The sequence below is a fragment of the Lissotriton helveticus genome, chromosome 12 (genome assembly GCF_964261635.1).
Source record: "Lissotriton helveticus chromosome 12, aLisHel1.1, whole genome shotgun sequence".
Lineage (NCBI taxonomy): Eukaryota > Metazoa > Chordata > Amphibia > Caudata > Salamandridae > Lissotriton > Lissotriton helveticus.
The window spans coordinates 133,282,921-133,309,710 of NC_136073.1; the positions used below are offsets into that span (position 1 = coordinate 133,282,921).

The 26,790-nt window shown below is 41.4% G+C and overlaps 12 non-coding genes across 12 annotated transcripts; all 12 read left to right on the forward strand.

Moving 5' to 3' along the window:
• Positions 1-2,459: 2,459 nt before the first annotated feature.
• On the forward strand, positions 2,460-2,541 carry TRNAF-AAA (transfer RNA phenylalanine (anticodon AAA)). The gene has a single exon. It is a non-coding gene; the product is annotated as a tRNA-Phe (tRNA).
• Positions 2,542-3,827: 1,286 nt separating this feature from the next.
• Positions 3,828-3,899, forward strand: TRNAH-GUG (transfer RNA histidin (anticodon GUG)). The gene has a single exon. It is a non-coding gene; the product is annotated as a tRNA-His (tRNA).
• Positions 3,900-4,194: 295 nt separating this feature from the next.
• Positions 4,195-4,276, forward strand: TRNAS-AGA (transfer RNA serine (anticodon AGA)). Its single transcript has one exon. It is a non-coding gene; the product is annotated as a tRNA-Ser (tRNA).
• A 2,852-nt stretch (positions 4,277-7,128) lies between these two features.
• TRNAS-AGA (transfer RNA serine (anticodon AGA)) lies at positions 7,129-7,210 on the forward strand. Its single transcript has one exon. It is a non-coding gene; the product is annotated as a tRNA-Ser (tRNA).
• A 1,654-nt stretch (positions 7,211-8,864) lies between these two features.
• TRNAS-AGA (transfer RNA serine (anticodon AGA)) lies at positions 8,865-8,946 on the forward strand. Its single transcript has one exon. It is a non-coding gene; the product is annotated as a tRNA-Ser (tRNA).
• Positions 8,947-11,802: 2,856 nt separating this feature from the next.
• TRNAS-AGA (transfer RNA serine (anticodon AGA)) lies at positions 11,803-11,884 on the forward strand. The gene has a single exon. It is a non-coding gene; the product is annotated as a tRNA-Ser (tRNA).
• A 1,285-nt stretch (positions 11,885-13,169) lies between these two features.
• TRNAH-GUG (transfer RNA histidin (anticodon GUG)) lies at positions 13,170-13,241 on the forward strand. The gene has a single exon. It is a non-coding gene; the product is annotated as a tRNA-His (tRNA).
• Positions 13,242-13,537: 296 nt separating this feature from the next.
• TRNAS-AGA (transfer RNA serine (anticodon AGA)) lies at positions 13,538-13,619 on the forward strand. Its single transcript has one exon. It is a non-coding gene; the product is annotated as a tRNA-Ser (tRNA).
• Positions 13,620-14,899: 1,280 nt separating this feature from the next.
• TRNAH-GUG (transfer RNA histidin (anticodon GUG)) lies at positions 14,900-14,971 on the forward strand. The gene has a single exon. It is a non-coding gene; the product is annotated as a tRNA-His (tRNA).
• Positions 14,972-16,467: 1,496 nt separating this feature from the next.
• TRNAS-AGA (transfer RNA serine (anticodon AGA)) lies at positions 16,468-16,549 on the forward strand. Its single transcript has one exon. It is a non-coding gene; the product is annotated as a tRNA-Ser (tRNA).
• A 4,591-nt stretch (positions 16,550-21,140) lies between these two features.
• TRNAS-AGA (transfer RNA serine (anticodon AGA)) lies at positions 21,141-21,222 on the forward strand. Its single transcript has one exon. It is a non-coding gene; the product is annotated as a tRNA-Ser (tRNA).
• A 2,851-nt stretch (positions 21,223-24,073) lies between these two features.
• TRNAS-AGA (transfer RNA serine (anticodon AGA)) lies at positions 24,074-24,155 on the forward strand. The gene has a single exon. It is a non-coding gene; the product is annotated as a tRNA-Ser (tRNA).
• Positions 24,156-26,790: the final 2,635 nt, after the last annotated feature.

Sequence of the window (26,790 nt, forward strand, 5' to 3'; positions counted from 1 at the left end):
CAGGAAGAGAATTTTATCTACAGGCTCTTTCCGTGTTTTTTTCCTAGTCTTTCTTTCCCTTTTCTTAGATTTGTAACTGTTCCTTTATGTGCTCTATTTAGGCGCCATTAATCTCATTTGAGCTCCTTGTACCTGCTGCTGTTTTCTCCACACCTCATACTGCCTTTTCCCTCTTTCTCTCTTTCTCTGAGGTTGGTGGCTACTTCCAAAGCTTCTGATGCCCCAATGTTCCTTCATCTTGTTGTCAGACGTGAATTGGAAAAGCAACCAAATTAACAAGCCTTTACCACTCATACATGGCAGAGTTTATACTTTAACTCAATGAGCTAAGAAAAGCGTGTTGTGGGGCCCCTACGAGCCATGGTGCTTGCTTCATCATAATTAGGCACGCAGTCATTAGCCACAGCTCTGATCATGGGTCACTGAGGTCAGTTTCAATAATTCCTAAAAAACCTAACCATGCAGTCCCCCCTAACTGTGTAGTTATCTTGCTTTACTGCTGTTTGTGTGATTAGCTGGGAGGAGCTCATGGCAGCATCCTCCCTATAAAAGTGTAGATGGACCGCTCCTTAACTTTTTCTTGCTTCACATACAGATGGCTTGAGGAGGTACAGGGGAGATGCAGGTCTAATAGACAGAATAGAAGATCTGCGCCAGTTGTGTTTCTCTCTATTGGTGTCCCATCACAGGCCCACAAGTGTATGTGTGATCTTTCACTTCTGGCAGTTCACAAGCAGGCGGCCAGGAAACGGATTCAGCCTATCAACCACTGAGGACACAAAGCCTTTGTATAAGGAATGAGGAAGCAATGAACACATTCAGCCTATCATAGGAGTTCCCTGAATGTTCCGAATTATAAATTCTCCATGTCACTGTATGTTATTGAGCCCAAGTAGCTCGCTGTGATCGTATAGAGGTTATTACTCTGCGTTGTGGCTGCAGCAACCTTGGTTCGAATCCGAGTCACAGCATTGTGGTTGGCAATGTCACGGCAGTTGGGTTTTTCTTTTACAGAATTACCAAATGTACCAGTTGTTTTGTAAAATGTCTTTTAAAAACAGATCCTTTAAAATATTTAAACGATCTAACGACAAATTATTTAAACACACATGATTATAAGATGTAGCTATATTGTACCTACAGACATAAATTATCGTTCTTGAACCTATTTGCGGTGGGGGGGATGGAGCTCTCCCCCATGCCAATCAGAATGCAGTTGCAGTTGAGTGACCTGTGTTGTGGCTGTCTAGAGGGAATGCACAAATGTAGCTGTCTCGCAGCCCAATCCAGACGTCAATTGGAGACAGGTTTTCCGGAAAATAGAGCAGTAAGTGCAGAGAAATGCTCACTCTCTAAAAATGGCATTTATAAAATAGTAAAGTTAAATCCAACCTCACCAGTAAATAGGATTTATCAATAAATAAATAAAGCTTCTCCTCTCTGATATGGAATTACCCCCCAAAAAGTATAAGGGAATACCCAATGCTAACCTATGTTAGGGGTAGACCTCACTGTAGTGAAAAATGTAATAGACTGCTTGGTACTACCAGGACATGCAAATTACCACAGTACATGTCTTACCTTTTACTTACATAGCATGATGCCCCTAGGACTACCTAGGGCCTACCTTAGGGGTTAATTATATGTAATAAAATTGGAGTTTAAGGCTTGGCAAGTAGTTTTAAATGGCAAGTCGAAGTGGCAGTACACTGCAGCACAGGCACTGCAGTAGCAGGCTTGAGACAGGTTTGAAATGCTACTTCTTTGGGCAGCACAATCAGTCCCTGGGTATATGATATACCACTTTACAAGGGGCTTTCAAGTCAATTAAATCTGTCAGTCAGGTATACTCCAATTACACACATGATTAGGGAAGAAGCATGTGCACTTCAGCACTGATTAGTAGCGATAAAGTGATCAGAGTCCTAAGGCCAACAAAAAGATACAGCAAAATGTGTAGGTGAAAAGCAATAAGGTAGGGTTGAGACCACCTTAAGAATGCAAGGTCTAACAATATCGAACTAAGGATAACATGAGTAAAACATCAGGTTTCTCTACGGCATTTGGTGAGACAAGTGTGCCTTCTTTTATCTTCCATAAATGCAATCTTTCCCTGACCCCTTTATTATATAGCTCTTCAAGTAAAAAAGATAAAGCACTTACAAAGGAGCCTCAAATACTCAAAGATGATAGACTTCTGTAATATGGGCCAAAGACTAAAAGCAGCACGAAAACAGAGTGCAATAGGGTCCCAAAAACTTGAGTGCCACATGAGAGTATGCATGAAAGCCTATCCTTTTCCAAACTAGAGATATACTCATGCAATTTTTGTTTTTAGGAGAGAATGTGCCTGCTGAAAAAAACATTATTTTTAAAAAGTGCATTGCAGAATACCAGGAATTTGCTGTGGGACACCTTGAAAACTTTCATACAGATTATTTGCAAAAAACTTACAGTCAGTTGTTGTGGCCGAGTGGTTAAGGCGATGAACCAAAAATCCATTGGGGTCTCCCCGCGCAGCTTCGAGTTCTGCCAACAACGAGAAACTTTTTAACATCGGCTACAATTTCAAAAGTTAACCTTTAGAATTTCTTCCATGTCAGTTTTATAAATAGGCGGCTTATTTTGGTGTCACTATTGCCCTTTCACATATTTATTATCGCTACCCCTTTCATATCTTTGCTATAACTCTCGTCCTACATTAGCGCTAGTGCAAACACTTCAAATTATTATACCCTGGCTCTCTCAGTCATACCATTCATGCACTTGAAACTTACTTTACCAATAAAAGAAGCAAATAGAAAAATAAAACAAAAGTGCTTGCTGGATTAGGCAAACACACTTCATAAAACTGCATTTTCTTTTCTATTCTCCCCGTGTTACAAGCTTAACTGCTCCCTGTGTAATTTCTCTTAGCCTGCTGTCCCAGGAAGAGAATTTTATCTACAGGCTCTTTCCGTGTTTTTTTCCTAGTCTTTCTTTCCCTTTTCTTAGATTTGTAACTGTTCCTTTATGTGCTCTATTTAGGCGCCATTAATCTAATTTGTGCTCCTTGTACCTGCTGCTGTTTTCTCCACACCTCATACTGCCTTTTCCCTCTTTCTCTCTTTCTCTGAGGTTGGTGGCTACTTTCCAAAGCTTCTGATGCCCCAATGTTCCTTCATCTTGTTGTCAGACGTGAATTGGAAAAGCAACCAAATTAACAAGCCTTTACCACTTACACGTGGCAAAAGTTTATACTTTAATTCAATGAGCTAAGAAAAGCGTGTTGGGGGGCCCCTACGAGCCATGGTGCTTGCTTCATCATAATTGGGCACGCAGTCATTAGCCACAGCTCTGATCATGGGTCACTGAGGTCAGTTTCAATAATTCCTCAAAAACCTAACCATGCAGTCCCCCCTAACTGTGTAGTTATCTTGCTTTACTGCTGTTTGTGTGATTAGCTGGGAGGAGCTCACAGCAGCATCCTCCCTAAAAAAGTGTAGATGGACCGCTCCTTAACTTTTTCTTGCTTCACATACAGATGGCTTGAGGAGGTTCAGGGGAGATGCAGGTCTAATAGGCAGAATAGAAGATCTGCGCCATTTGTGTTTCTCTGCATTGGTGTCCCATCACAGGCCCACAAGTGTATGTTTGATCTTTGACTTCTGGCAGTTCACAAGCAGGCGGCCAGGAAACGGTTTCAGCCTATCAACCACTGAGGAGACAAAGCCTTTGTATAAGGAATGAGGAAGCAATGAACACATTCAGCCTATCACAGGAGTTCCCTGAGTGTTTTGAATTATAAATTCTCCATGTCACTGTATGTTATTGAGCCCAAGTAGCTCGCCGTGATCGTATAGTGGTTAGTACTCTGCGTTGTGGCCGCAGCAACCTCGGTTCGAATCCGAGTCATGGCATTGTGGTTGGCAATTTCACGGCAGTTGGGTTTTTCTTTTACAGAATTACCAAATGTACCAGTTGTTTTTGTAAAATGTCTATTAAAAACAGATCCTTTAAAATATTTAAACAATCTAACGACAAATTATTTAAACACACATGATTATGAGATGTAGCCTTATTTTTGTTTTTAGGAGAGAATGTGCCTGCTGAAAAAAACATTATTTTTAAAAAGTGCATTGCAGAATATCAGGAATTTGCTGTGGGACACCTTGAAAACTTTCATACAGATTATTTGCACAAAACTTACAGTCAGTTGTTGTGGCTGAGTGGTTAAGGCGATGGACTAGAAATCCATTGGGGTCCCCCCGCGCAGGTTCAAATCCTGCCAACAACGAGAAACTTTTTAACATCGGCTACAATTTCAGAAGTTAACCTTTTGAATTTCTTCCATGTCAGTTTTATAAATAGGTGGCTTATTTTGGGGTCACTATTGCCCTTTCACATATTTATTATCGCTACCCCTTTCATATCTTTGCTATAACTCTCGTCCTACATTAGCGCTGGTGCAAACACTTCAAATTATTATACCCTGGCTCTCTCAGTCATACCATTCATGCACTTGAAACTTACTTTACCAATAAAAGAAGCAAATAGAAAAATAAAACAAAAGTGCTTGCTGGATTAGGCAAACACACTTCATAAAACTGCATTTTCTTTTCTATTCTCCCCGTGTTACAAGCTTAACGGCTCCCTGTGTAATTTCTCTCAGCCTGCTGTCCCAGGAAGAGAATTTTATCTACAGGCTCTTTCGGTGTTTTTTTCCTAGTCTTTCTTTCCCTTTTCTTAGATTTGTAACTGTTCCTTTACATGCTCTATTTAGGCGCCATTAATCTCATTTGAGCTCCTTGTACCTGCTGCTGTTTTCACCACACCTCATACTGCCTTTTCCCTCTTTCTCTCTTTCTCTGAGGTTGGTGGCTAGTTTCCAAAGCGTCTGATGCCCCAATGTTCCTTCATCTCGTTGTCAGACGTGAATTGGAAAAGCAACCAAATTAACAAGCCCTTACCACTCATACATGGCAGAGGTTTATACTTTAATTGAGCTAAGAAAAGCGTGTTGTGGGGCCCCTACGAGCCATGGTGCTTGCTTCATCATAATTAGGCACGCAGTCATTAGCCACAGCTCTGATCATGGGTCACTGAGGTCAGTTTCAATAATTCCTCAAAAAACCTAACCATGCAGTCCCCCCTAACTGTGTAGTTATCTTGCTTTACTGCTGTTTGTGTGATTAGCTGGGAGGAGCTCACGGCAGCATCCTCCCTATAAAAGTGTAGATGGACCGCTCCTCAACTCTTTCTTGCTTCACATACAGATGGCTTGAGGAGGTACAGGGGAGATGCAGGTCTACTAGACAGAATAGAAGATCTGCGCCAGGTGTGTTTCTCTGCATTGGTGTCCCATCACAGGCCCACAAGTGTATGTGTGATCTTTGACTCCTGGCAGTTCACAAGCAGGCGGCCAGGAAACAGTTTCAGCCTATCAACCACTGAGGAGACAAAGCCTTTGTATAAGGAATGAGGAAGCAATGAACACATTCAGCCTATCACAGGAGTTCCCTGAGTGTTCCGAATTATAAATTCTCCATGTCACTGTATGTTATTGAGCCCAAGTAGCTCGCCGTGATCGTATAGTGGTTGGTACTCTGCGTTGTGGCCGCAGCAACCTCGGTTCGAATCCGAGTCACGGCATTGTGGTTGGCAATGTCACGGCAGTTGGGTTTTTCTTTTACAGAATTACCAAATGTACCAGTTGTTTTTGTAAAATGTCTATTAAAAACAGATCCTTTAAAATATTTAAACGATCTAACGACAAATTATTTAAACACACATGATTATAAGATGTAGCTATTTTGTACCTACTGACATAAATTATCGTTCTTGAACCTATTTGCGGTGGGGGAATGGAGCTCTCCCCCATGCCAATCAGAATGCAGATGAATGCAGTTGCAGTTGAGTGACCTGTGTTGTGGCTGTCTAGAGGGAATGCACAAATGTAGCTGTCTCGCAGCCCAATCCAGACGTCAATTGGAGACAGGTTTTCAGGCAAATAGAGCAGTAAGTGCAGAGAAATGCTCACTCTCTAAAAATGGCATTTATAAAATAGTAACGTTAAATCCAACCTCACCAGTAAATAGGATTTATCAATAAATAAATAAAGCTTCTCCTCTCTGATATGGAATTACCCCCCAAAAAGTATAAGGGAATACCCAATGCTAACCTATGAGAGGGGCAGACCTCACAGTAGTGAAAAATGTAATAGACTGTTTGGTACTACCAGGACATGCAAACTACCACAGTACATGTCTTACCTTTTACTTACATAGCATGATGCCCCTAGGACTACCTAGGGCCTACCTTTTGGTTAATTATATGTAATAAAATTGGAGTTTAAGGCTTGGCAAGTAGTTTTAAATGGCAAGTCGAAGTGGCAGTACACTGCAGCACAGGCACTGCAGTAGCAGGCTTGAGACAGGTTTGAAATGCTACTTCTTTGGGCGGCACAATCAGTCCCTGGGTATATGGTATACCACTTTACAAGGGGCTTTCAAGTAAATTAAATCTGTCAGTCAGGTATACTCCAATTACACACATGATTAGGGAAGAAGCACGTGCACTTCAGCACTGATTAGTAGCGATAAAGTGATCAGAGTCCTAAGGCCAACAAAAAGATACAGCAAAATGCGTAGGTGAAAAGCAATAAGGTAGGGTTGAGGCCACCTTAAGAATGCAAGGTCTAACAAAAACAAACTAAGGATAACATGAGTAAAACATCAGGTTTCTCTACGGCATTTGGTGAGACAAGTGTGCCTTCTTTTATCTTCCATAAATGCAATCTTTCCCTGACCCCTTTATTATATAGCTCTTCAAGTAAAAAAGATAAAGCACTTACAAAGGAGCCTCAAATACTCAAAGATGGTAGACTTCTGTAATATGGGCCATAGACTAAAAGCAGCACGAAAACAGAGTGCAATAGGGTCCCAAAAACTTGAGTGCCACATGAGAGTATGCATGAAAGCCTATCCTTTTTTAAACTAGAGATATACTCATGCAATTTTTGTTTTTAGGAGAGAATGTGCCTGCTGAAAAATACATTATTTTAAAAAAGTGCATTGCAGAATACCAGGAATTTGCTGTGGGACACCTTGAAAACTTTCATACAGATTATTTGCACAAAACTTACAGTCAGTTGTTGTGGCCGAGTGGTTAAGGCGATGGACTAGAAATCCATTGGGGTCTCCCCGCGCAGGTTCGAATCCTGCCAACAACGAGAAACTTTTTAACATCGGCTACAATTTCAGAAGTTAACCTTTAGAATTTCTTCCATGTCAGTTTTATAAATAGGTGGCTTATTTTGGTGTCACTATTGCCCTTTCACATATTTATTATCGCTACCCCTTTCATATCTTTGCTATAACTCTTGTCCTACATTAGCGCTGGTGCAAACACTTCAAATTATTATACCCTGGCTCTCTCAGTCATACCATTCATGCACTTGAAACTTACTTTACCAATAAAAGAAGCAAATAGAAAAATAAAACAAAAGTGCTTGCTGGATTAGGCAAACACACTTCATAAAACTGCTTTTTCTTTTCTATTCTCCCCGTGTTACAAGCTTAACTGCTCCCTGTGTAATTTCTCTTAGCCTGCTGTCCCAGGAAGAGAATTGTATCTACAGGCTCTTTCCGTGTTTTTTTCCTAGTCTTTCTTTCCCTTTTCTTAGATTTGTAACTGTTCCTTTATGTGCTCTATTTAGGCGCCATTAATCTCATTTGAGCTCCTTGTACCTGCTGCTGTTTTCTCCACACCTCATACTGCCTTTTCCCTCTTTCTCTCTTTCTCTGAGGTTGGTGGCTACTTTCCAAAGCTTCTGATGCCCCAATGTTCCTTCATCTTGTTGTCAGACGTGAATTGGAAAAGCAACCAAATTAACAAGCCTTTACCACTCATACATGGCAGAGGTTCATACTTTAATTCAATGAGCTAAGAAAAGCGTGTTGTGGGGCCCCTACGAGCCATGGTGCTTGCTTCATCATAATTGGGCGCGCAGTCATTAGCCACAGCTCTGATCATGGGTCACTGAGGTCAGTTTCAATAATTCCTCAAAAACCTAACCATGCAGTCCCCCCTAACTGTGTAGTTATCTTGCTTTACTGCTGTTTGTGTGATTAGCTGGGAGGAGCTCACGGCAGCATCCTCCCTATAAAAGTGTAGATGGACCGCTCCTTAACTTTTTCTTGCTTCACATACAGATGGCTTGAGGAGGTACAGGGGAGATGCAGGTCTAATAGACAGAATAGAAGATCTGCGCCAGGTGTGTTTCTCTGCATTGGTGTCCCATCACAGGCCAACAAGTGTATGTGTGATCTTTGACTTCTGGCAGTTCACAAGCAGGCAACCAGGAAACGGTTTCAGCCTATCAACCACTGAGGAGACAAAGCCTTTGTATAAGGAATGAGGAAGCAATGAACACATTCAGCCTATCACTGGAGTTCCCTGAGTGTTTCGAATTATAAATTCTCCATGTCACTGTATGTTATTGAGCCCAAGTAGCTCGCCGTGATCGTATAGTGGTTAGTACTCTGTGTTGTGGCTGCAGCAACCTCGGTTCGAATCCGAGTCACGGTATTGTGGTTGGCAATGTCACGGCAGTTTTGGTTTTTCTTTTACAGAATTACCAAATGTACCAGTTGTTTTTGTAAAATGTCTATTAAAAACAGATCCTTTAAAATATTTAAACGATCTAACGACAAATTATTTAAACACACATGATTATAAGATGTAGCCTTATTTTTGTTTTTAGGAGAGAATGTGCCTGCTGAAAAAAACATTATTTTTAAAAAGTGCATTGCAGGATATCAGGAATTTGCTGTGGCACACCTTGAAAACTTTCATGCAGATTATTTGCACAAAACTTACAGTCAGTTGTTGTGGCCGAGTGGTTAAGGCGATGGACTAGAAATCCATTTGGGTCTCCCCGCGCAGGTTCGAATCCTGCCAACAACGACAAACGTTTTAACATCGGCTACAATTTCAGAAGTTAACCTTTAGAATTTCTTCCATGTCAGTTTTATAAATAGGTGGCTTATTTTGGTGTCACTATTGCCCTTTCACATATTTATTATCGCTACCCCTTTCATATCTTTGCTATAACTCTCGTCCTACATTAGCGCTGGTGCAAACACTTCAAATTATTATACCCTGGCTCTCTCAGTCATACCATTCATGCACTTGAAACTTACTTTACCAATAAAAGAAGCAAATAGAAAAATAAAACAAAAGTGCTTGCTGGATAAGGCAAACACACTTCATAAAACTGCATTTTCCTTTCTATTCTCCCCGTGTTACAAGCTTAACTGCTCCCTGTGTAATTTCTCTTAGCCTGCTGTCCCAGGAAGAGAATTTTATCTACAGGCTCTTTCCGTGTTTTTTTCCTAGTCTTTCTTTCCCTTTTCTTAGATTTGTAACTGTTCCTTTACGTGCTCTATTTAGGCGCCATTAATCTCATTTGAGCTCCTTGTACCTGCTGCTGTTTTCTCCACACCTCACACTGCCTTTTCCCTCTTTCTCTCTTTCTCTGAGGTTGGTGGCTACTTTCCAAAGCTTCTGATGCCCCAATGTTCCTTCATCTTGTTGTCAGACGTGAATTGGAAAAGCAACCAAATTAACAAGCCTTTACCACTCATACATGGCAGAGGTTTATACTTTAATTCAATGAGCTAAGAAAAGCGTGTTGTGGGGCCCCTACGAGCCATGGTGCTTGCTTCATCATAATTGGGCACGCAGTCATTAGCCACAGCTCTGATCATGGGTCACTGAGGTCAGTTTCAATAATTCCTCAAAAACCTATCCATGCAGTCCCCCCTAACTGTGTAGTTATCTTGCTTTACTGCTGTTTGTGTGATTAGCTGGGAGGAGCTCACGGCAGCATCCTCCCTATAAAAGTGTAGATGGACCGCTCCTTAACTTTTTCTTGCTTCACATACAGATGGCTTGAGGAGGTACAGGGGAGATGCAGGTCTAATAGACAGAATAGAAGATCTGCGCCAGGTGTGTTTCTCTGCATTGGTGTCCCATCACAGGCCCACAAGTGTATGTGTGATCTTTGACTTCTGGCAGTTCACAAGCAGGCGGCCAGGAAACGGTTTCAGCCTATCAACCACTGAGGAGACAAAGCCTTTGTATAAGGAATGAGGAAGCAATGAACACATTCAGCCTATCACAGGAGTTCCCTGAGTGTTTCGAATTATAAATTCTCCATGTCACTGTATGTTATTGAGCCCAAGTAGCTCGCCGTGATCGTATAGTGGTTAGTACTCTGCGTTGTGGCCGCAGCAACCTCGGTTCGAATCCGAGTCACAGCATTGTGGTTGGCAATGTCACGGCAGTTGGGTTTTTCTTTTACAGAATTACCAAATGTACCAGTTGTTTTTGTAAAATGTCTATTAAAAACAGATCCTTTAAAATATTTAAACGCTCTAACGACAAATTATTTTAACACACATGATTATAAGATGTAGCTATATTGTACCTACTGACATAAATTATCGTTCTTGAACCTATTTGCGGTGGGGGAATGGAGCTCTCCCCCATGCCAATCAGAATGCAGATGAATGCAGTTGCAGTTGAGTGACCTGTATTGTGGCTGTCTAGAGGGAATGCACAAATGTAGCTGTCTCGCAGCCCAATCCAGACGTCAATTGGAGACAGGTTTTCAGGCAAATAGAGCAGTAAGTGCAGAGAAATGCTCACTCTCTAAAAATGGCATTTATAAAGTAGTAAAGTTAAATCCAACCTCACCAGTAAATAGGATTTATCAATAAATAAATAAAGCTTCTCCTCTCTGATATGGAATTACCCCCCAAAAAGTATAAGGGAATACCAAATGCTAACCTACGAGAGGGGCAGACCTCACAGTAGTGAAAAATGTAATAGACTGTTTTGTACTACCAGGACATGCAAACTACCACAGTACATGTCTTACCTTTTACTTACATAGCATGATGCCCCTAGGACTACCTAGGGCCTACCTTTTGGTTAATTATATGTAATAAAATTGGAGTTTAAGGCTTGGCAAGTAGTTTTAAATGGCAAGTCGAAGTGGCAGTACACTGCAGCACAGGCACTGCAGTAGCAGGCTTGAGACAGGTTTGAAATGCTACTTCTTTGGGCGGCACAATCAGTTCCTGGGTATATGGTATACCACTTTACAAGGGGCTTTCAAGTCAATGAAATCTGTCAGTCAGGTATACTCCAATTACACACATGATTAGGGAAGAAGCACGTTCACTTCAGCACTGATTAGTAGCAATAAAGTGATCAGAGTCCTAAGGCCAACAAAAAGATACAGCAAAATGCGTAGGTGAAAAGCAATAAGGTAGGGTTGAGGCCACCTTAAGAATGCAAGGTCTAACAAAAACAAACTAAGGATAACATGAGTTAAAACATCAGGTTGCTCTACGGCATTTGGTGAGACAAGTGTGCCTTCTTTTATCTTCCATAAATGCAATCTTTCCCTGACCCCTTTATTATATAGCTCTTCAAGTAAAAAAGATAAAGCACTTACAAAGGAGCCTCAAATACTCAAAGATGGTAGACTTCTGTAATATGGGCCATAGACTAAAAGCAGCACGAAAACAGAGTGCAATAGGGTCCCAAAAACTTGAGTGCCACATGAGAGTATGCATGAAAGCCTATCCTTTTCCAAACTAGAGATATACTCATGCAATTTTTGTTTTTAGGAGAGAATGTGCCTGCTGAAAAATACATTATTTTAAAAAAGTGCATTGCAGAATACCAGGAATTTGCTGTGGGACACCTTGAAAACTTCGATACAGATTATTTGCACAAAACTTACAGTCAGTTGTTGTGGCCGAGTGGTTAAGGCGATGGACAAGAAATCCATTCGGGTCTCCCCGCGCAGGTTCGAATCCTGCCAACAACGAGAAACTTTTTAACATCGGCTACAATTTCAGAAGTTAACCTTTAGAATTTCTTCCATGTCAGCTTTATAAATAGGTGGCTTATTTTGGTGTCACTATTGCCCTTTCACATATTTATTATCGCTACCCCTTTCATATCTTTGCTATAACTCTCGTCCTACATTAGCGCTGGTGCAAACACTTCAAATTATTATACCCTGGCTCTCTCAGTCATACCATTCATGCACTTGAAACTTACTTTACCAATAAAAGAAGCAAATAGAAAAATAAAAAAAAGTGCTTGCTGGATTAGGCAAACACACTTCATAAAACTGCATTTTCTTTTCTATTCTCCCCGTGTTACAAGCTTAACTGCTCCCTGTGTAATTTCTCTTAGCCTGCTGTCCCAGGAAGAGAATTTTATCTACAGGCTCTTTCCGTGTTTTTTTCCTAGTCTTTCTTTCCCTTTTCTTAGATTTGTAACTGTTCCTTTATGTGCTCTATTTAGGCGCCATTAATCTCATTTGAGCTCCTTGTACCTGCTGCTGTTTTCTCCACACCTCATACTGCCTTTTCCCTCTTTCTCTCTTTCTCTGAGGTTGGTGGCTACTTTCCAAAGCTTCTGATGCCCCAATGTTCCTTCATCTTGTTGTCAGACGTGAATTGGAAAAGCAACCAAATTAACAAGCCTTTAACACTCATACATGGCAGAGGTTTATACTTTAATTCAATGAGCTAAGAAAAGCGTGTTGTGGGGCCCCTACGAGCCATGGTGCTTGCTTCATCATAATTAGGCACGCAGTCATTAGCCACAGCTCTGATCATGGGTCACTGAGGTCAGTTAAAATAATTCCTCAAAAACCTAACCATGCAGTCCCCCCTAACTGTATAGTTATCTTGCTTTACTGCTGTTTGTGTGATTAGCTGGGAGGAGCTCACGGCAGCATCCTCCCTATAAAAGTATAGATGGACCGCTCCTTAACTTTTTCTTGCTTCACATACAGATGGCTTGAGGAGGTACAGGGGAGATGCAGGTCTAATAGACAGAATAGAAGATCTGCGCCAGGTGTGTTTCTCTGCATTGGTGTCCCATCACAGGCCCACAAGTGTATGTGTGATCTTTGACTTCTAGCAGTTCACAAGCAGGCGGCCAGGAAATGGTTTCAGCCTATCAACCACTGAGGAGACAAAGCCTTTGTATAAGCAATGAGGAAGCAATGAACACATTCAGCCTATCACAGGAGTTCCCTGAGTGTTCCGAATTATAAATTCTCCATGTCACTGTATGTTATTGAGCCCAAGTAGCTTGCCGTGATCGTATAGTGGTTAGTACTCTGCGTTGTGGTCGCAGCAACCTCGGTTCGAATCCGAGTCACGGCATTGTGGTTGGCAATGTCACGGCAGTTGGGTTTTTCTTTTACAGAATTACCAAATGTACCAGTTGTTTTTGTAAAATGTCTATTAAAAACAGATCCTTTAAAATATTTAAACGATCTAACGACAAATTATTTAAACACACATGATTATAAGATGTAGCCTTATTTTTGTTTTTAGGAGAGAATGTGCCTGCTGAAAAAAACATTATTTTTAAAAAAGTGCATTGCAGGATATCAGGAATTTGCTGTGGCACACCTTGAAAACTTTCATGCAGATTATTTGCACAAAACTTACAGTCAGTTGTTGTGGCCGAGTGGTTAAGGCGATGGACTAGAAATCCATTGGGGTCTCCCCGCGCAGGTTCGAATCCTGCCAACAACGAGAAACTTTTTAACATCGGCTACAATTTCAGAAGCTAACCTTTAGAATTTCTTCCATGTCAGTTTTATAAATAGGTGGCTTATTTTGGTGTCACTATTGCCCTTTCACATATTTATTATCGCTACCCCTTTCATATCTTTGCTATAACTCTCGTCCTACATTAGCGCTGGTGCAAACACTTCAAATTATTATACCCTGGCTCTCTCAGTCATACCATTCATGCACTTGAAACTTACTTTACCAATAAAAGAAGCAAATAGAAAAATAAAACAAAAGTGCTTGCTGGATTAGGCAACACACTTCATAAAACTGCATTTTCTTTTCTATTCTCCCCGTGTTACAAGCTTAACTGCTCCCTGTGTAATTTCTCTTAGCCTGCTGTCCCAGGAAGAGAATTTTATCTACAGGCTCTTTCCGTGTTTTTTTCCTAGTCTTTCTTTCCTTTTTCTTAGATTTGTAACTGTTCCTTTACGTGCTCTATTTAGGCGCCATTAATCTCATTTGAGCTCCTTGTACCTGCTGCTGTTTTCTCCACACCTCATACTGCCTTTTCCCTCTTTCTCTCTTTCTCTGAGGTTGGTGGCTACTTTCCAAAGCTTCTGATGCCCCAATGTTCCTTCATCTTGTTGTCAGACGTGAATTGGAAAAGCAACCAAATTAACAAGCCTTTACCACTCATATATGGCAGAGGTTTATACTTTAATTGAGCTAACAAAAGCGTGTTGTGGGGCCCCTACGAGCCATGGTGCTTGCTTCATCATAATTAGGCATGCAGTCATTAGCCACAGCTCTGATCATGGGTCACTGAGGTCAGTTTCAATAATTCCTCAAAAACCTAACCATGCAGTCCCCCTAACTGTGTAGTTATCTTGCTTTACTGCTGTTTGTGTGATTAGCTGGGAGGAGCTCATGGCAGCATCCTCCCTATAAAAGTGTAGATGGACCGCTCCTTAACTCTTTCTTGCTTCACATACAGATGGCTTGAGGAGGTACAGGGGAGATGCAGGTCTACTAGACAGTATAGAAGATCTGCGCCAGGTGTGTTTCTCTGCATTGGTATCCCATCACAGGCCCACAAGTGTATGTGTGATCTTTGACTCCTGGCAGTTCACAAGCAGGCGGCCAGGAAACAGTTTCAGCCTATCAACCTCTGAGGATACTATGCCTTTGTTTAAGGAATGAGGAAGCAATTAACACATTCAGCCTATCACAGGAGTTCCCTGAGTGTACCGAATTATAAATTCTCCATGTCACTGTATATCATTGAGCCCAAGTAGCTCGCCGTGATCGTATAGTGGTTAGTACTCTGCGTTGTGGCCGCAGCAACCTCGGTTCGAATCCGAGTCACGGCATTGTGGTTGGCAATGTCACGGCAGTTGGGTTTTTCTTTTACAGAATTACAAAATGTACCAGTTGTTTTTGTAAAATGTCTATTAAAAACAGATCCTTTAAAATATTTAAACGATCTAACGACAAATTATTTTAACACACATGATTATAAGATGTAGCTATATTGTACCTACTGACATAAATTATCGTTCTTGAACCTATTTGCGGTGGGGGAATGGAGCTCTCCCCCATGCCAATCAGAATGCAGATGAATGCAGTTGCAGTTGAGTGACCTGTATTGTGGCTGTCTAGAGGGAATGCACAAATGTAGCTGTCTTGCAGCCCAATCCAGACGTCAATTGGAGACAGGTTTTCAGGCAAATAGAGCAGTAAGTGCAGAGAAATGCTCACTCTCTAAAAATGGCATTTATAAAGTAGTAAAGTTAAATCCAACCTCACCAGTAAATAGGATTTATCAATAAATAAATAAAGCTTCTCCTCTCTGATATGGAATTACCCCCCAAAAAGTATAAGGGAATACCCAATGCTAACCTACGAGAGGGGCAGACCTCACAGTAGTGAAAAATGTAATAGACTGTTTTGTACTACCAGGACATGCAAACTACCACAGTACATGTCTTACCTTTTACTTACATAGCATGATGCCCCTAGGACTACCTAGGGCCTACCTTTTGGTTAATTATATGTAATAAAATTGGAGTTTAAGGCTTGGCAAGTAGTTTTAAATGGCAAGTCGAAGTGGCAGTACACTGCAGCACAGGCACTGCAGTAGCAGGCTTGAGACAGGTTTGAAATGATACTTTTTTGGGCGGCACAATCAGTTCCTGGGTATATGGTATTCCACTTTACAAGGGGCTTTCAAGTCAATGAAATCTGTCAGTCAGGTATACTCCAATTACACACATGATTAGGGAAGAAGCACGTTCACTTCAGCACTGATTAGTAGCAATAAAGTGATCAGAGTCCTAAGGCCAACAAAAAGATACAGCAAAATGCGTAGGTGAAAAGCAATAAGGTAGGGTTGAGGCCTCCTTAAGAATGCAAGGTCTAACAAAAACAAACTAAGGATAACATGAGTAAAACATCAGGTTTCTCTACGGCATTTGGTGAGACAAGTGTGCCTTCTTTTATCTTCCATAAATGCAATCTTTCCCTGACCCCTTTATTATATAGCTCTTCAAGTAAAAAAGATAAAGCACTTACAAAGGAGCCTCAATACTCAAAGATGGTAGACTTCTGTAATATGGGCCATAGACTAAAAGCAGCACGAAAACAGAGTGCAATAGGGTCCCAAAAGCTTGAGTGCCACATGAGAGTATGCATGAAAGCCTATCCTTTTCCAAACTAGAGATATACTCATGCAATTTTTGTTTTTAGGAGAGAATGTGCCTGCTGAAAAAAACATTATTTTAAAAAAGTGCATTGCAGAATACCAGGAATTTGCTGTGGGACACCTTAAAAACTTTCATACAGATTATTTGCACAAATCTTACAGTCAGTTGTTGTGTCCGAGTGGTTAAGGCGATGGACTAGAAAGCCATTGGGGTCTCCCCGCGCAGGTTTGAATCCTGCCAACAACGAGAAACTTTTTAACATCGGCTACAATTTCAGAAGTTAACCTTTAGAATTTCTTCCATGTCAGTTTTATAAATAGGTGGCTTATTTTGGTGTCACTATTGCCCGTTTACATATTTATTATCGCTGCCCCTTTCATATCTTTGCTATAACTCTCGTCCTACATTAGCGCTGGTGCAAACACTTCAAATTATTATACCCTGGCTCTCTCAGTCATACCATTCATGCACTTGAAACTTACTTTACCAATAAAAGAAGCAAATAGAAAAATAAAACAAAAGTGCTTGCTGGATTAGGCAAACACACTTCATAAAACTGCATTTTCTTTTCTATTCTCCCCGTGTTACAAGCTTAACTGCTCCCTGTGTAATTTCTCTTAGCCTGCTGTCACAGGAAGAGAATTTTATCTACAGGCTCTTTCCGTGTTTTTTTCCTAGTCTTTCTTTTCCTTTTCTTAGATTTGTAACTGTTCCTTTATGTGCTCTATTTAGGCGCCATTAATCTCATTTGAGCTCCTTGTACCTGCTGCTGTTTTCTCCACACCTCATACTGCCTTTTCCCTCTTTCTCTCTTTCTCTGAGGTTGGTGGCTACTTTCCAAAGCCTCTGATGCCCCAATGTTCCTTCATCTTATTGTCAGACGTGAATTGGAAAAGCAACCAAATTAACAAGCCTTTACCACTCATACATGGCAGAGGTTTATACTTTAATTCAATGAGCTAAGAAAAGCGTGTTGTGGGGCCCCTACGAGCCATGGTGCTTGCTTCATCATAATTAGGCACGCAGTCATTAGCCACAGCTCTGATCATGGGTCACTGAGGTCAGTTTCAATATTTCCTCAAAAACCTAACCATGCAGTCCCCCCTAACTGTGTAGTTATCTTGCTTTACTGCTGTTTGTGTGATTAGCTGGGAGGAGCTCATGGCAGCATCCTCCCTATAAAAGTTTAGATGGACAGCTCCTTAACTTTTTCTTGCTTCACATACAGATGGCTTGAGGAGGGACAGGGGAGATGCAGGTCTACTAGACAGAATAGAAGATCTGCGCCAGGTGTGTTTGCCTGCATTGGTGTCCCATCACAGGCCCACAAGTGTATGTGTGATCTTTGACTCCTGTCAGTTCACAAGCAGGCGGCCAGGAAACAGTTTCAGCCTATCAACCACTGAGGAGACAAAGCCTTTGTATAAGGAAGGACGAAGCAATGAACACATTCAGCCTATCACAGGAGTTCCCTGAGTGTTCAGAATTATAAATTCTCCATATCACTGTATGTTATTGAGCCCAAGTAGCTCGCCGTGATCGTATAGTGGTTAGTACTCTGCGTTGTGGCTGCAGCAACCTCGGTTCGAATCTGAGTCACGGCATTGTCGCTGGCAATGTCACGGGAGTTGGTTTTTTCTTTTACAGAATTACCAAATGTACCAGTTGTTTTTGTAAAATGTCTATTAAAAACAGATCCTTTAAAATATTTAAACGATCTAACGACAAATTATTTAAACACACATGATTATAAGATGTAGCTATATTGTACCTACTGACATAAATTATCGTTCTTGAACCTATTTGCGGTGGGGGGAATGGAGCTCTCCCCCATGCCAATCAGAATGCAGATGAATGCAGTTGCAGTTGAGTGACCTGTGTTGTGGCTCTCTAGAGGGAATGCACAAATGTAGCTGTCTCGCAGCCCAATCCAGACGTCAATTGGAGACAGGTTTTCAGGCAAATAGAGCAGTAAGTGCAGAGAAATGCTCACTCTCTAAAAATGGCATTTATAAAATAGTAAAGTTAAATCCAACCTCACCAGTAAATAGGATTTATCAATAAATAAATAAAGCTTCTCCTCTCTGATATGGAATTACCCCCAAAAAGTATAAGGCAATACCCAATGCTAACCTATGAGAGGGGCAGACCTCACAGTAGTGAAAAATGTAATAGACTGTTTGGTACTACCAGGACATGCAAACTACCACAGTACATGTCTTACCTTTTACTTACATAGCATGATGCCCCTAGGACTACCTAGGGCCTACCTTTTGGTTAATTATATGTAATAAAATTGGAGTTTAAGGCTTGGCAAGAAGTTTTAAATGGCAAGTCGAAGTGGTAGTACACTGCAGCACAGGCACTGCAGTAGCAGGCTTGAGACAGGTTTGAAATGCTACTTCTTTGGGCGGCACAATCAGTCCCTGGGTATATGGTATACCACTTTACAAGGGGCTTTCAAGTAAATTAAATCTGTCAGTCAGGTATACTCCAATTACACACATGATTAGGGAAGAAGCACGTGCACTTCAGCACTGATTAGTAGCGATAAAGTGATCAGAGTCCTAAGGCCAACAAAAATATATACAGCAAAATGCGTAGGTGAAAAGCAATAAGGTAGGGTTGAGGCCACCTTAAAAATGCAAGTTCTAACAAAAACAAACTAAAGATAACATGAGTAAAACATCAGGTTTCTCTACGGCATTTGGTGAGACAAGTATGCCTTCTTTTATCTTCCATAAATGCAATCTTTCCCTGACCCCTTTATTATATAGCTCTTCAAGTAAAAAAGATAAAGCTCTTACAAAGGAGCCTCAAATACTCAAAGATGGTAGACTTCTGTAATATGAGCCATAGACTAAAAGCAGCACGAAAACAGAGTGCAATAGGGTCCCAAAAACTTGAGTGCCACATGAAAGTATGCTTGAAAGCCTATCCTTTTCCAAACTAGAGATATACTCATGCAATTTTTGTTTTTAGGAGAGAATGTGCCTGCTGAAAAAAACATTATTTTAAAAAAGTGCATTGCAGAATACCAGGAATTTGCTGTGGGACACCTTGAATACTTTCATACAGATTATTTGCACAAAACTTACAGTGAGTTGTTGTGGCTGAGTGGTTAAGGCGATGGACTAGAAATCCATTGGGGTCTCCCCGCGCAGCTTCGAATCCAGCCAACAGCGAGAAACTTTTTAACATCGGCTACAATTTCAGAAGTTAACATTTAGAATTTCTTCTTGTCAGTTTTATAAATAGGTGGCTTATTTTGGTGTCACTATTGCCCTTTTACATATTTATTATCGCTACCCCTTTCATATCTTTGCTATAACTCTCGTCCTACATTAGCGCTGGTGCAAACACTTCAAATTATTATACCCTGGCTCTCTCAGTCATACCATTCATGCACTTGAAACTTACTTTACCAATAAAAGAAGCAAATAGAAAAATAAAACAAAAGTGCTTGCTGGATTAGGCAAACACACTTCATAAAACTGCATTTTCTTTTCTATTCTCCCAGTGTTACAAGCTTAACTGCCCCCTGTGTAATTTCTCTTAGCCTGCTGTCCCAGGAAGAGAATTCTATCTACAGGCTCTTTCCGTGTTTTTTTCCTAGTCTTTCTTTCCCTTTTCTTAGATTTGTAACTGTTCCTTAATGTGCTCTATTTAGGCGCCATTAATCTCATTTGAGCTCCGTGTACCTGCTGCTGTTTTCTCCACACCTCATACTGCCTTTTCCCTCTTTCTCTCTTTCTCTGAGGTTGGTGGCTACTGTCCAAAGCTTCTGATGCCCCAATGTTCCTTCATCTTGTTGTCAGACGTGAATTGGAAAAGCAACCAAATTAACAAGCCTTTATCACTCATACATGGCAGAAGTTTATACTTTAATTCAATGAGCTAAGAAAAGCATGTTGTGGGGCCCCTACGAGCCATGGTGCTTGCTTCATCATAATTGGGCACGCAGTCATTAGCCACAGCTCTGATCATGGGTCACTGAGGTCAGTTTCAATAATTCCTCAAAAAACCTAACCATGCAGTCCCCCCTAACTGTGTAGTTATCTTGCTTTACTGCTGTTTGTGTGATTAGCTGAGAGGAGCTCACGGCAGCATCCTCCCTATAAAAGTGTAGATGGACCGCTCCTTAACTTTTTCTTGCTTCACATACAGATGGCTTGAGGAGGTACAGGGGAGATGCAGGTCTAATAGACAGAATAGAAGATCTGCGCCAGGTGTGTTTCTCTGCATTGGTGTCCCATCACAGGCCCACAAGTGTATGTGTGATCTTTGACTTCTGGCAGTTCACAAGCAGGCGGCCAGGAAACGGATTCAGCCTATCAACCACTGAGGAGACAAAGCCTTTGTATAAGGAATAAGGAAGCAATGAACACATTCAGCCTATCACAGGAGTTCCCTGAGTGTTTTGAATTATAAATTCTCCATGTCACTGTATGTTATTGAGCCCAAGTAGCTCGCCGTGATCGTATAGTGGTTAGTACTCTGCGTTGTGGCTGCAGCAACCTCGGTTCGAATCCGAGTCACGAATTGTGGTTGGCAATGTCACGGCAGTTGGGTTTTTCTTTTACAGAATTACCAAATGTACCAGTTGTTTTTGTAAAATGTCTATAAAAACAGATCCTTTAAAATATTTAAACGATCTAACGACAAATTATTTAAACACACATGATTATAAGATGTAGCCTTATTTTTGTTTTTAGGAGAGAATGTGCCTGCTGAAAAAAAACATTATTTTTAAAAAGTGCATTGCAGAATATCAGGAATTTGCTGTGAGACACCTTGAAAACTTTCATACAGATTATTTGCACAAAACTTATAGTTAGTTGTTGTGGCCAAGTGGTTAAGGCGATGGACTAGAAATCCATTGGGGTCCCCCCGCACAGGTTCGAATCCTGCCAACAACGAGAAACTTTTTAACATCGGCTACAATTTCAGAAGTTAACCTTTAGAATTTCTTCCATGTCAGTTTTATAAATAGGTGGCTTATTTTGGTGTCACTATTGCCCTTTCACATATTTATTATCGCTACCCCTTTCATATCTTTGCTATAACTCTCCTCCTACATTAGCGCTGGTGCAAACACTTCAAATTATTATACCCTGGCTCTCTCAGTCATACCATTCATGCACTTGAAACTTACTTTACCAATAAAAGAAGCAAATAGAAAAATAACACAAAAGTGCTTGCTGGATTAGGCAAACACACTTCATAAAACTGCATTTTCTTTTCTATTCTCCCCGTGTTACAAGCTTAACTGCTCCCTGTGTAATTTCTCTTAGCCTGCTGTCCCAGGAAGAGAATTTTATCTACAGGCTCTTTCCGTGTTTTTTTCCTAGTCTTTCATTCCCTTTTCTTAGATTTGTAACTGTTCCTTTATGTGCTCTATGTAGGCGCCATTAATCTAATTTGAGCTCCTTGTACCTGCTGCTGTTTTCTCCACACCTCATACTGCCTTTTCCCTCTTTCTCTCTTTCTCTGAGGTTGGTGGCTACTTTCCAAAGCTTCTGATGCCCCAATGTTCCTTCATCTTGTTGTCAGACGTGAATTGGAAAAGCAACCAAATTAACAAGCCTTTACCACTCATACATGGCAGAGGTTTATACTTTAATTGAGCTAAGAAAAGCGTGTTGTGGGGCCCCTACGAGCCATGTTGCTTGCTTCATCACAATTAGGCACGCAGTCATTAGCCACAGCTCTGATCATGGGTCACTGAGGTCAGTTTCAATAATTCCTCAAAAACCTAATCATGCAGTCCCCCCTAACTGTGTAGTTATCTTGCTTTACTGCTGTTTGTGTGATTAGCTGGGAGGAGCTCACGGTAGCATCCTCCCTATAAAAGTGTAGATGGACCGCTCCTTAACTCTTTCTTGCTTCACATACAGATGGCTTGAGGAAGTACAGGGGAGATGCAGGTCTACTAGACAGAATAGAAGATCTGCGCCAGGTGTGTTTCTCTGCATTGGTGTCCCATCACAGGCCCTCAAGTGTATGTGTGATCTTTGACTCCTGTCAGTTCACAAGCAGGCGGCCAGGAAACAGTTTCAGCCTATCAACCACTGAGGAGACAAAGCCTTTGTATAAGGAATGAGGAAGCAATGAACACATTCAGCCTATCACATTAGTTCCCTGACTGTTCCGAATTATAAATTCTCCATGTCCCTGTATGTTACTGAGCCCAAGTTGCTCGCCGTGATCGTATAGTGGTTAGTACTCTGCGCTGTGGCTGCAGCAACCTTGGTTCGAATCTGAGTTACGGCATTGTGGTTGGCAATGTCACGGCAGTTGGGTTTTTCTTTTACAGAATTACCAAATGTACCAGTTGTTTTTGTAAAATGTCTATTAAAAACAGATCCTTTAAAATATTTAAACGATCTAACGACAAATTATTTAAACACACATGATTATAAGATGTAGCTATATTGTACCTACTGACATAATTTATCGTTCTTGAACCTATTTGCGGTGGGGGGAACGGAGCTCTCCCCATGCCAATCAGAATTCAGATGAATGCAGTTGCAGTTGAGTGACCTGTGTTGTGGCTGTCTAGAAGGAATGCACAAATGTAGCTGTCTAGCAGCCCAATCCAGACGTCAGTTGGAGACAGGTTTTCAGGCAAATAGAGCAGTAGGTGCAGAGAAATGCTCACTCTCTAAAAATGGCATTTATAAAATAGTAAAGTTAAATCCAACCTCACCAGTAAATAGGATTTATCAATAAATAAATAAAGCTTCTCCTCTCTGATATGGAATTACCCCCCAAAAAGTATAAGGGAATACCCAATGCTAACCTATGAGAGGGGCAGACCTCACAGTAGTGAAAAATGTAATAGACTGTTTGGTACTACCAGGACATGCAAACTACCACAGTACATGTCTTACCTTTTACTTACATAGCATGATGCCCCTAGGACTACCTAGGGCCTACCTTTTCGTTAATTATATGTAATAAAATTGGAGTTTAAGGCTTGGCAAGTAGTTTTAAATGGCAAGTCGAAGTGGCAGTACACTGCAGCACAGGCACTGCAGTAGCAGGCTTGAGACAGGTTTGAAATGCTACTTCTTTGGGCGGCACAATCAGTCCCTGGGTATATGGTATACCACTTTACAAGGGGCTTTCAAGTCAATTAAATCTGTCAGTCAGGTATACTCCAGTTACACACATGATTAGGGAAGAAGCACGTGCACTTCAGCACTGATTAGTAGCGATAAAGTGATCAGAGTCCTAAGGCCTACAAAAAGATACAGCAAAATGCGTAGTTGAAAAGCAATAAGGTAGGGTTGAGTCCACCTTAAGAATGCAAGGTCTAACAAAAACAAACTAAGGATAACATGAGTAAAACATCAGGTTTCTCTACGGCATTTGGTGAGACAAGTGTGCCTTCTTTTATCTTCCATAAATGCAATCTTTCCCTGACCCCTTTATTATATAGCTCTTCAAGTAAAAAAGATAAAGCACTTACAAAGGAGCCTCAAATACTCAAAGATGGTAGACTTCTGTAATATGGGCCATAGACTAAAAGCAGCACGAAAACAGAGTGCAATAGGGTCCCAAAAGCTTGAGTGCCACATGAGAGTATGCATGAAAGCCTATCCTTTTCCAAACTAGAGATATACTCATGCAATTTTTGTTTTTAGGAGAGAATGTGCCTGCTGAAAAAAACATTATTTTAAAAAAGTGCATTGCAGAATACCAGGAATTTGCTGTGGGACACCTTGAAAACTTTCATACAGATTATTTGCGCAAAACTTACAGTCAGTTGTTGTGGCCGAGTGGTTAAGGCGATGGACTAGAAATCCATTGGGGTCTCCCCGTGAAGGTTTGAATCCTGCCAACAACGAGAAACTTTTTAACATCGGCTACAATTTCAGAAGTTAACCTTTAAAATTTCTTCCATGTCAGTTTTATAAATAGGTGGCTTATTTTGGTGTCACTATTGCCCGTTTACATATTTATTATCGCTACCCCTTTCATATCTTTGCTATAACTCTCGTCCTACATTAGCGCTGGTGCAAACACTTCAAATTATTATACCCTGGCTCTCTCAGTCATACCATTCATGCACTTGAAACTTACTTTACCAATAAAAGAAGCAAATAGAAAAATAAAACAAAAGTGCTTGCTGGATTAGGCAAACACACTTCATAAAACTGCATTTTCTTTTCTATTCTCCCCATGTTACAAGCTTAACTGCTCCCTGTGTAATTTCTCTTAGCCTGCTGTCACAGGAAGAGAATTTTATCTACAGGCTCTTTCCGTGTTTTTTTCCTAGTCTTTCTTTTCCTTTTCTTAGATTTGTAACTGTTCCTTTATTTGCTCTATTTAGGCGCCATTAATCTCATTTGAGCTCCTTGTACCTGCTGCTGTTTTTTCCACACCTCATACTGCCTTTTCCCTCTTTCTCTCTTTCTCTGAGGTTGGTGGCTACTTTCCAAAGCTTCTGATGCCCCAATGTTCCTTCATCTTATTGTCAGACGTGAATTGGAAAAGCAACCAAATTAACAAGCCTTTACCACTCATACATGGCAGAGGTTTATACTTTAATTCAATGAGCTAAGAAAAGCGTGTTGTGGGGCCCCTACAAGCCATGGTGCTTGCTTCATCATAATTAGGCACGGAGTCATTAGCCACAGCTCTGATCATGGGTCACTGAGGTCAGTTTCAATAATTCCTCAAAAACCTAACCATGCAGTCCCCCCTAACTGTGTAGTTATCTTGCTTTACTGCTGTTTGTGTGATTAGCTGGGAGGAGCTCATGGCAGCATCCTCCCTATAAAAGTGTATATGGACCGCTCCTTAACTTTTTCTTGCTTCACATACAGATGGCTTGAGGAGGTACAGGGGAGATGCAGGTCTACTAGACAGAATAGAAGATCTGCGCCAGGTGTGTTTGCCTGCATTGGTGTCCCATCACAGGCCCACAAGTGTATGTGTGATCTTTGACTCCTGTCAGTTCACAAGCAGGCGGCCAGGAAACAGTTTCAGCCTATCAACCACTGAGGAGACAAAGCCTTTGTATAAGGAATGAGGAAGCAATGAACACATTCAGCCTATCACAGGAGTTCCCTGAGTGTTCAGAATTATAAATTCTAAGCATGGGCGTAAAATCCGCTCCGCTCGCGGATTTTTCGGATTTTCGGCAAATTCGCAATCCGCGAACTCTCGCGAATTTGTCAAAAATCCGTGAATCCGCTCGCGGTGGATTTTTTGCTTGGTTGCGGCGCGCGGCGTGGTGCACGGCGTTCACTTTCCGTCATTTTAGCGTTTGCCGAGTTGTTTTTCTTTGCGAGTGACGCGCCATTTTAGATCTTGCTGCGTGTTCCCGCGGGAGTTTGTCGCCCGCGAATACGTACTCGCGGCTTGCCACCTTGCACAGCACACCTCGCGAGAGTTCGCAATTGCGAACACGTAGTTGCGGCGGAAAGGAACAATCTCGCACTTGCGAAATAGAGATTTTGCAATTTCGCACAAGAAAATCACCAGCAAACAGGATAAACCTTCAGAAAATTATGATTTTTATCAGAATCACTCCTCAGGTTGACATTTGCATGGCCTTTTTTTTTGCAAGGAGTCCATTTTGGGGGGGGGGGAGGAAGGAAGTGCCCCACAGTCTCCAACTTCCTGTTCCTGTCCAGCAGGCTCCTCCCAGTGCTTTGTCCATCTCCTGGTCACTTTCATTTGGATCTGGAGCTGGAAGGATTACTTTTTGTGGGTGCTGCTGGATATTTGGATTTGAGGCCTTTTTGACTGTCTTTGGATCACTTTTGGATTAGAAATCAACTTTCACAAGTAAGTTTGTTTGGGGCATTACAGTTGCTGCAAGTACAATTTTTGAACTTTTTCAGAAAATTAAATAAATTATATTGTGGGTAGCCACAGTATCCAGTAGGACCAGGGTTGGTTATGGGTGCATGATACAACTGTTTTGTTGAATTTAAACACCATTGAGGCCATGGATGGGCTGGGATTGTGCAGATTTTATTGTTTTTTGTCGTTTTTTTGGGCCTGCTGGTGTGGCCCTTTGCCCAGGGGTGGTGAGTGAGTGTTGCATGGGCCTAGTCTTTCTGTGGGGTGTCTTCTTGCATTTAAACATAATTGAGGCCATGGATGGGCTGGGATTGTGCTTATTTTATTGTTTTTTGTCGTTTTTGGGGGGCTGCTGGTGTGGCCTTTTGCTTGCCCAGGGGTGGTGGTGGTGCATGGACTGAGTGTGCCTGTGGTGTGGTCTCACTCTCTTTGATGTAAACATCATGGATGGCATTGGATTGTGGTGATTTCTGGCTGTTTTTCTGTTTTTTGGGGGTGTACTGTTGATGTGGACTGGCCATGTGGGTGGTGGTGGTGGCCATCTTGAGTGCTGGCTGGTACAGGCAACATGTGCTTGGGGTGTAAGGGGGCCATTTTGAGGAGAGGCAGTGTCTGAGGCCTGCACTTGTTTTGCCTACTTTTCATCCCTTATGCCCAGGGGTAGTGAG